The following is a 9,821-nucleotide window of genomic DNA, read 5'->3' on the forward strand; positions in this document are numbered from 1 at the left end:
AAGTGGAGATCTTTGTTGTCTTCTTTACTTTTGCTCAGGAGTGTCTTTGCTATTTGCACGTATTTCTCAGCCAGTCCGTTGCTTTGGGGATAATGTGGGCTTGTGGTGGTATGTTTGAATCCCCATGTACTTGCAAATGTTGCAAACTCTCCTGATGCATATTGTGGTCCGTTATCTGATATGAAAGTCTCTGGAATGCCATGTCTGGCAAAGGTTGCTTTCAGCTTCTGGATGATGGCATTGGATGTGGTGCTGTTCATTTTGTCCAGTTCAAAATATCTGCTGTAATAGTCGACGGTGACCATGTAGTTGTCATGATTCCAGTTGAAGAGGTCTGATGCGACAATTTGCCATGGTCTCCCTGGAATCTTATGATTAATCATTGGCTTTTTTGTATTTGCAGGTCCATGCTCAAGACATGTTGTACAGTTCTGTACTACATTTTCGATGTCTTTACTCATTCCAGGCCAGAAAAGTATGTCACGTGCTCGCTGTTTACATTTTTCCATGCCCATGTGCCCTACATGGACACGTGACAACATTTCTGCACGAAGTAAAGTTGGAATGATGATCTTCTCTCCTTTGAACACGATTCCATTAATCACAGATAATTCATGTCAGTGATTCCAGAATTCAGCAGCAACTTGAGGTCATTTTTTCCTCTCCTCTGGCCATCCATTGTGTATGATATTTTTAAGTACAGTCAGCTGAGTGTCCTTGCTGGTTTCCTCTTGGATTTCTTTGAGCCTGATGTCACTGACAGGTAAGTTGTCATACACAGTGTGCACCTGCAGGTCCATTCCTTCACTCATGTTGTCATCCTGACTTGGCAAAGATTTTCTAGACAATGTGTCTGCAAAGGGAATGTCTTTTCCAGGTTTGACGTGTTGTCCATATACATAATGGTAAAAAAACGCTTGAAGCCGAACAGGATTGCATAAAGCTCCTTTTCAATTTGTGCATAGTTGACTTCACTGTCAGTCAGTGATTTTGAGGCATAACTGACAGGCTTACTGTCCTGCAATAGAACTGCACCTAATCCATACTTTGATGCATCCACCTGGAGTTTCAGCTGTTTTGACGGATCAAAGTATGTCATAACAGGTCCTGGCTCTCGTGTAATAAGTTCTTTCATTTTGCTGAAAGCTTGTTCTTGCTGTGCATCCCATACAAACTCACTGGACTCTTTCAGGAGTTGGCGCAAGGGGGCATTTATATCAGAAAGACAGGGTGCGAATTTGGACAAGTAGTTGACCATTCCCAGAATGGTCTCGAGCTCACCTTTGTTTTTAGGGGCTTCCATCTCCTTGATGGCTCTGATTTTTTCAGGGTCAGGTTTGATGCCATCAGCTGTGAGGCGATGTCCAAAATAGCTGACTTCGGTGGCACAGATGATGCTCTTGTCCGGATTCAGCCTGACGCCACTCTCTCTAGACCCTTGCAGCATTGCATGAAGGTTCCTGTCATGTTCAGCTTTTGTTTTTCCATATATTAATATGTCATCGACAATAGCTGTGACACCTTCTAATCCCTCATAGGTCTCATAAATCTTCCTTTGGAACTCATCTTGTGCTGATTGTATAGTTCCAGTGTTAAGTTCTCAGTTTTGACGCTCCTGCAGCTCTCCTCGTTATCCAACGATCCAATAAAAATCCTTCTTTCTTCTGCAAAAGCTTGTGTATCATTTTCGTTCTGTTTAGTGCGACAAACTGCATCAATAAACAGGCTGCTGCTTTCAATGCTGCTTTCTGATCCACTCTCATTTACTGTATGAACACTTTTCTTTTGTGTAGAACGACAAACCTTTGAGAAGTGATTCCACTTTCCACAGTTTTTGCATTGCTTACCCTTAGCTGGGCATTTTTCCTCGTAGCTGTGTCTGTTTCCACAATAGCCGCATCCTCTTGGCATTCTGGTAGCTTCCTGTGGCTTGTCTGTTGTGTGGTATTTCTTGACTGCCGGCCTTTCCAGGGTGGATTCTTTGGTGCTTGTCATTCAACAGCATGTATGGCGTCCTCTCGCAGGCTGCTGCCACTGCTTGATATGGTTTTCATTTGGGCCTTGGCTATTTCATGTGACCTAGTGTCCACAGCTTTATCCAATGTTAGTTCGGATCCAACGCTAAGTAGTTTTTTCCTCACGCTCGGTGAATGGATGCTGAAAACTATACGGTCACGGACCATCTCCTCACTGTTTGCATAAGCACAGTCTTTGACAAGAAGTCTCAAGTCTGTTACAAAGTGTTCAAATGCCTCATTTGCTCCTTGAACTTTCTCATGAAATTTGTAGTGAGCAAAAATTACGTTAGCTTTGGGCATAACATAGGTCTCATACTTGTTATAATACGTTTTAAGTATTTTTCTTTCATCTTCGGTTATGCCAAAGAGACTTTATCCATCAGGAGCTGAAAAAAGATGAAGAACTTAAACATCAGTCACAAGGTAAGTTTGGAGGATGTTGGGGCCGTATTCTTCTCCTGCCTTTCTGTGCAGCTGTGCGATTTACGTAAAATACTAATCAATCCGAGGTGAAGATTGCACAAAACTATCCCGTTTGTCGTAATTTCAATGGAAAACTAACTAGAAAATAATTCTGATACCCAAGTTTCCAAGATGAGGTCGGACATGACCTTCCAAAACGGCGGAGAGCAGAGAAAAGCAAATAATGACAACGGTGGCTGATAAATGTTTTAACTCACGTTATCGTATTGTTTCATGGTTTTGCTAACACATATTTAGTGCGTTCTGCATTTTCCGGTTTATGTCAATATAAAAACTGCTGTTTATCTGTTATAGACTGACTTTTACAACAATGAGTGTGTCTTAAAATCTTGCATTAGCATGAAATATGGAGAATCAAAACTGCCAAATACAAACAGGAAATACATTTTCTCATTTATAAATGACGAACAAAATAAATGTACTAATTTTAAAATTATGAACATACAAAATAATAATAAAGAAGTGTATAAATGTGTATATTTCCATTTCTACTCAAATTAGTGTTCACATTTATTATTTATAAATGGGTACATTTATTTCTTATTTGTATTTTGCAGTTTTGGTTTTACATAATGAGGATGTTTTGCACAGTTTCTTCTGCTCTGAAAAAGTATTGGAGGTGGTGCAGCGTCCACATCCCAAGATGTTCCTGACATCACTGAAGATGTCATCTCAGGTGACTTTAATAGCATGTAAAGTATTTTAAAAAACAGTGTCTGCATAACCCCTTTTTTCATAAACAGCAGCTGAAGAGAATGAAGTCCCAAATTGTTCATATTTAAATAAACAAATATGACCTCATGCATAAATACAATCAAACAATCAATCTCTCATAAATATATAAAAAGATCATGAAATTGTGAAAAACCTGCACACAGATTTTAAATGAGCCAGTAAACTATTATTAGTATTCTTATTTTTTAGCTTTATCATTGATTATTGTATAATAATTATGCTTGCTTTTTAAGCTGCAGAAGAAACTGCTGTCACCACATCTTCTGTTGAAAGGGAAAACGTTGATGCTGCTGCTGGTAAGTTTGATCCAGCTGAACGGCCAACCACTCTCTGATCCAGTAAGAATGGATTTGGGGCAAAGAGGTCCTTTTCAGATGGATAAAGACTCTGGCTTTCCAAAATCCCCATCATTGAGCTGTTGTGTTCTTTATTTTGGATTTTTTTTTATCGTTATTTGATTTTCTATTAAGTTGGTGTTTTTAATAAGTTGGAGTTTTGTGAATGTCATTTGTTGAGTGCCTAATGTTACATTAAAAATTATATATCTATATACATTTTTCATTCATATTTTTATCTTTTCACTTTTAAATTTTTTTGGCACCACTAAATGTGCATCCAACATGCAAGCAATAAACTGTATTCAGTTCTTCAGCAGCAACAATAATACATTCACAAAATGTAGTAATAGAGAGATCTCATTTATATCACAATAACAGTTGCATTTTGTTGGTGCTGCTGATCAGTATGAGGGCCCACAAATTAAATTGGCCTCTGCTGTCAATCAGACAGACCTCCGCATCACCACGACGCTCCGCCACCCCTTTACACCGTCAGCCAGACCACACCACACCGTGTGGTCCAGCCTGGAAGTTCTCATCAAAACGTCTGAACTTCCTGTGATCAGTGATGATATGTGAAGTTGCTCCACAGTCGACCATCTAATGTCTGCTCCCTCGCTCACTCGGAAAGCGAACTCCTTCTCCTGGTTTATCGTCTCGCTGCAGGCTTTGTGTGCATCGTCTCGTCCTCTGCGCTGTCTGCGTCTGCAGGTGCTGTCTGCGTCTGCAGGTGCTGTCCCGGTGCGTGCTGCTTTTGCACAAGCTGCACCACAGTTTGCGCTGGCAGGTTCTGGCCAGGTGTCCCTACAGGCCGCATCTGAAGCATACAAAGTCCTTTGTCGCCTTCTGTGCTCCTCGCTCACCTGGGCTGGCAGGTCTCCCTCTGGTGCATGCGGGCATTCATCACGTTGTCACCTGCTGCGGTCGCGTGCATCTTTTCAGTGTCTTCACAGTTCCGTAGCTTTGTTTTATACTCTGCAAATGACATGGTCTCATCCTGTTGTGTCACATGGATTGCAAATGGTTGGAATGACTCAGGTAGCCCCTTCAGGACCATGGCAACCAGCAGACCGTCACTCAGGGTTTCACCGGCGTTTCTCATGGCCGTGATCGCTGTCTCAGTGCCAATTAAATATTCTGTCATGCTTTCATTGGCCGGCTTTTTCAGTGAAGTCAGTTCAGTATAAAAACTGATGATAAATGATGATATTTTGGTAGGTGTCTCGGATCTGTAGCGCCTTGCGGCCGTCATCTGCTGCCTCACGCATCACCAGCGACAGTCTCTTGTCATCCAGAAACTGGATCAGTTCAGCACATGCCTCCGCATTTTTAGCTGGATCCTCATCGTCATCATCCGGGTCAGGCGCATTCAGAATGCCGTCTTTAAATCCTTGTGGTCGAAGGTGACCCAAGAACTTGGTTTCCCATATGTCATAGTTCTTCTCATCTCCGTCGTACAGAAGCCGGGACCAGTGGTTTGTATCAGCTGTTCGTCTGCTCGTGGTGTCAACTTCCTCACAAAAGTGGAAAACACACTTTATAGTCTCAGGCGTGTCCGGGGACCATAACTTGTTAGCAGGTTGGTAACGGTGCGGTGCTGCTGTAACTGGGTGGACTTTTCTGCTCTGCGTTGTGTTCCAGTGAATAAAAGACCATGCTTGGATGCTGAGTCAAAAATTCACAATGCTGTCCAGAGTTTCTTCTGTGTTTTTCCCCCTCGGCCAGAGCTCACAGCAGTCTCAGTGCGCATTCTCATTAGCACATGTATGTAATTAAATAGAGAGCGCCATACTTTAGTGAGATGGAGTCAGAGATTTTAATGACGGTGTATGAAGATTATACTCCCATCAAAAAAGTAATATGGCTGCCTCATCAGCAAAAGAAAGAGTTCCTGCTTGGAGAAAAAGAACAAAGTAAACACACGAGTTTCTATCACACGCTTCTCCAAAGCCTCCATCCACCCGTGATCCACTTTCAGGATGTGAACCAACGCTCTTTTAAGGAAAAAAAACAAACAAAACACTTCCGGTGAAGCAGCAGCAACTGGTGATGTGAGGTCGTCAACTGTCAATCAAACTTCAGCTTCAAAGTTCCACTGATGGAGATGAAAGGAGACAGTAGAGCAAGAAGGTGCTGGTTCAAATCCCAGAAAGCACCAGATGGAGGAAAAATGGTGATCGACAAAGTGCTGACTGATGTCCAGAATAGTGCGATGGAACTGACTTGCTCTCCAAAGCAGAGAAGCGCTGGTTCAATTCCCCGTCTCAGTTTTGTTGTTGTTGGTTTTTGCCGCTCCTTGACAGTCATCAGCTCAAAGGAACAAAGCAACACAGTTCTGCTGTAGACAGATTAGCACAGTGGGAGTGTTTCTGTCCTTGAAGCGGGAAAGCGCAGGTTCAAGTCCCAGTCAGGAACATCGAGGTGTTCAGTCGCCTCACAATTCAAGCTGCGGCTAGGAGGAGTCAGGACGCCAGGGAAGGGGGCTTACATCTTTGCCCCCCCACCCACCCCAAGGAAGGAGGACCAGGAGAAGAGGATCCCAGAAGAAGATGTGCATTTAGATAGATCCATGCAGAATGCAGCTTGGATGTGTGGAGGGTCTGTGTACTGTAGATGCAATACAGGTAGAGCACCTGGAGGTGGCAGCTAGGTGAGGGAGGGATGGTGTAAGTAAAATCTTTAATATATAGACTATTAATTTAACTAGCAACAATTTAGGTTTTACAAATTCTAGAAATAATTAATCAATAACGAGCAACCAAACTTTTAGGAGTCATGAAAGACAAGTCTTTAGAAAGTATAGTACCATAAGGTGGTCTTTGTAGCTTGAAGGTATCATGATCTAGTTGCAGCTTCTATGTATTAGAAAAATCTACCCCCCCCCCGTTAATAGTCTAGTTGGTTTAGCCCTCCTGTCAGTTCTAGTCTTCTAGGTACCTGTCCTACCTACTAGTTAGCTGTAGCTCTAATATCAACTATCTTATAGTCGTTGATGTCCTTGATCATCAACCAGACTAAAGATGAAGCCACACCCTTTCTCAGCATCCCTGACTCTTCCTCACCCCAAGCATGAGTTGTGATGTAACTAACCAGGACTTGAACCTGCACTCTCCTGCTTCAAGGACAGAAACACTCCCACTGTGCTAATCTGTCTACAGCAGAACTGTGTTGCTTTGTTCCTTTGAGCTGAACACGCTCCACATGTTTCAAAAATCAACAATCAGGTTTAAAGACAGACTATGACATCTACTTCCTAAGGACCCTTATTCTAACTGGGAATCGAACCAGCACATTCTCACTGGAAGCACAGGGACACTGCCACCACGCTACTCTATCTGCATCAGAGCAGGGATTCTGGTCCATGAAGGATCTTCACGCAGAGTCAGCTTTTATAGCAACGGTTTGTTAACGAGTCGGGAATTGAACCAGTCACTCCCACTGCACTATTTAAAGCACCACACAGGTCCAGAAAAAAGTTCTTTTTAAACTTTTTAAACGTTTTTAAACTAATTTGGATTTATTACTACATGACAGTTGTTTAACTTACTGGTTCATCCTTTTATCCGTTTGTGACGTCACACTTAAAATAAAACAAAGTCAAAGAGATTTCATCCTTACACAGAACATTCTCCTAATGCTTTATTTCTGCTTTAGCTATAAAAAATGCCCTTATAAACTGACTTTGTAAAAATTTCAACATTTAAGGCATGACAAAATGTTGAAAGCTTTTATCAATTTAGTGTCTATCCATCTTTAGAACCAACTGAATCCTTTTCAGGGCCACATGGTTGCTGGAGCCTATCTCAGCTGCTTTTGGGCAAAGGCAGGATACGCCACGAAAAAAAACTCCCTTTTATGTTTTTGCTTTCATGTTGATGGAGCCAAAGAATGCACATTTATTTTTGATGCATATTTATAGGCATTAAGGGATGAATGCAATGTTTTTGTCTATTATTCAGGATATACACTTATTTATTTACCTTCTGTCATGGTATATTTGGGATGCACGAGCAGCATTCCAAAGAAACGGATATCCAATCTGTTTTGGAAACGTTCTGAGGGTTTGCACGGATTTCAGGCAGCAACACCAGTTTTACATGTCAAAATGTAAATTGTTTTCGCTATTCTACTCACAAATATCATAATGAAACACTCCAAAACAGTTTTTGGAGGTTAACTGTATATATTTCATACTGAAAGCAGTTTAAAAACATTTTAGTATCCAGTTGTTCTCAAATAAAACACTTAAATTTGACTTCAGTTCAAAGTTTGTTTTTTTACTTGCTGGTATTTGCATTAAATGACATTCCAAACAACTCCTTTTTTCCCAATTTTATTTGAGATGTCTGTACATAATATGCAAAGTTTGCTGAACAATAAGTAAAATGAAAAACAGAAGAATGTACCAGGATATGAAAATTACAGGCAAAAACATTTGTATTAAAAGAGAAACCCTTTTTAGTTTCCTCACAAACCAACAAGGGTTTTGTTTAATTCACACACAGAATAGAGGATTAACTCCTGAGGACCAGACTGTGTGGACAACCTAGTTTTGTTTTAATATGATTTATGTAGGAGGAAAAACAAGACACAAACATTCTTAACGTTTTCCAATGCTGCAAGAATGTGTAGAATAAATATTAAATTTCAACATTCATAGCCTGCGACACACGTTTCTACCAGCAGGGCAGCGTTCTAGGCAGGTGGCTGATGGAAATGAACCACCGTCAGTTCCGTGCATTGCTTTGTAACAATTCACCCTCCACTCAGCGAGGGGAACGTCACAACGCCGTTCCACGGCTGGGGCATTAAATATCAAGACAATCTGCTCTCTAACATTACCAAGAAAAAAACTCATTACAGTTTGTTGGTGCTGCTCATCAGTTAGAGGGCCCACAAATTAAATTTCGCTTGGGACCCCCAGAAGACCAGGGCCGGCCCTGACTGAGGGTCACATCAGCATGGTGGCTGTCCTCAAAGGGCCAGATTTAACGTATCCATGTAGCTAAATGTAAAGAAAACAAATGTAAATACTCCTTAATGTTAAAAAACTCATTATGTATTTACTATAAGGTTGTAACACTTGTGCTATCTTAGACGACCCCACCCTTACATTGACGTGTTCTCCCTACCATGACAAAGGTGGATAAAGGTGGAAAGATTTCATGTAATCCATGGACACCAGTGAAGATCACAAATCATTGAAGAAAAAAGGTTCAGAGCTCTGTCTAGTGGGTCTAGATGACCCAACTCCCAATGGTAAAGTGCCTAGGATAGCACAAGGTTTTAAGTGATAATTCCAGTTGCATAGAAAACACATGTTTGCTTGTTACTCTAGCATAAATCCTTTTAAATATGATTCTGTCAGGTTAGGTTATATGTACAGTGTTTAAGTCCTAACATATTGTTGCCCAATCTGATGTTTCAAGTCAGATTCCCCCTAGATATGAATAAATACACACGTATTTTTATTTTTTATTCTAAGAAATTAAAAACTTTTATGCTCTTGCGGGCCACACAAAATGACACGGCGGGCCACATTTGGCCCCCAGGCCTTGAGTTTGACACATGTGGTCTAGTGGGTCTAAATGACCCAACTCCCAATGTTAAAGTGCCTAGGATAGCACAAGGGTAGATGACAGTTGGGTGTTTGTTAAAAGAATGAAAAACTAAATGTTTTCAACAATGTTTAGGTTTTTATTACTGTACATAATTTATTGTTGCTGGATTTGCAACCAAGGACCCTCTACATGTGAAGTGGCAGCGCTAACCACTTCACCACCGTGAAGCACCTACTCAAAAAAATTCAGCTATTTCAAAACATTAATAATGTAAATTGTGAACTGTCTTCACTTTCAGCAATTTTTATAATGTTTTAATTTATGCTTTATAGTTTTCATTGCTGATACACATTTTAAAATAGTTTTTTGTGCATTTTGTCCTGAAAAAAAGCTGTTTTGTCTTAATTTAGGTTCCCTATGATGCAAGTTCCTTCTGTGGAAACAGAATTATTTTTTATAAAAAATTAAATTAAAGTTAAAAAAAAAACGGGGAAACTGAGAAGCGTAAACTGGTGATGAATGAATTGTTTCCTGTCATCCACGGATGCTTTCCCCATTTTGAGTCTCTGAAAGGAGAAACAGCGACGTCTGGTGGCAAACTTATGCTACTGCAACTGCAAACTTTTAACGTTGTTGCTGAAGCAAATGATGAACTTTTATGAATGACTCACAGTTACACACAGTAA

The sequence above is a fragment of the Oryzias latipes genome, chromosome 16, assembly GCF_002234675.1.
Source record: "Oryzias latipes chromosome 16, ASM223467v1".
In the NCBI taxonomy this organism is placed as follows: Eukaryota; Metazoa; Chordata; class Actinopteri; order Beloniformes; family Adrianichthyidae; genus Oryzias; species Oryzias latipes.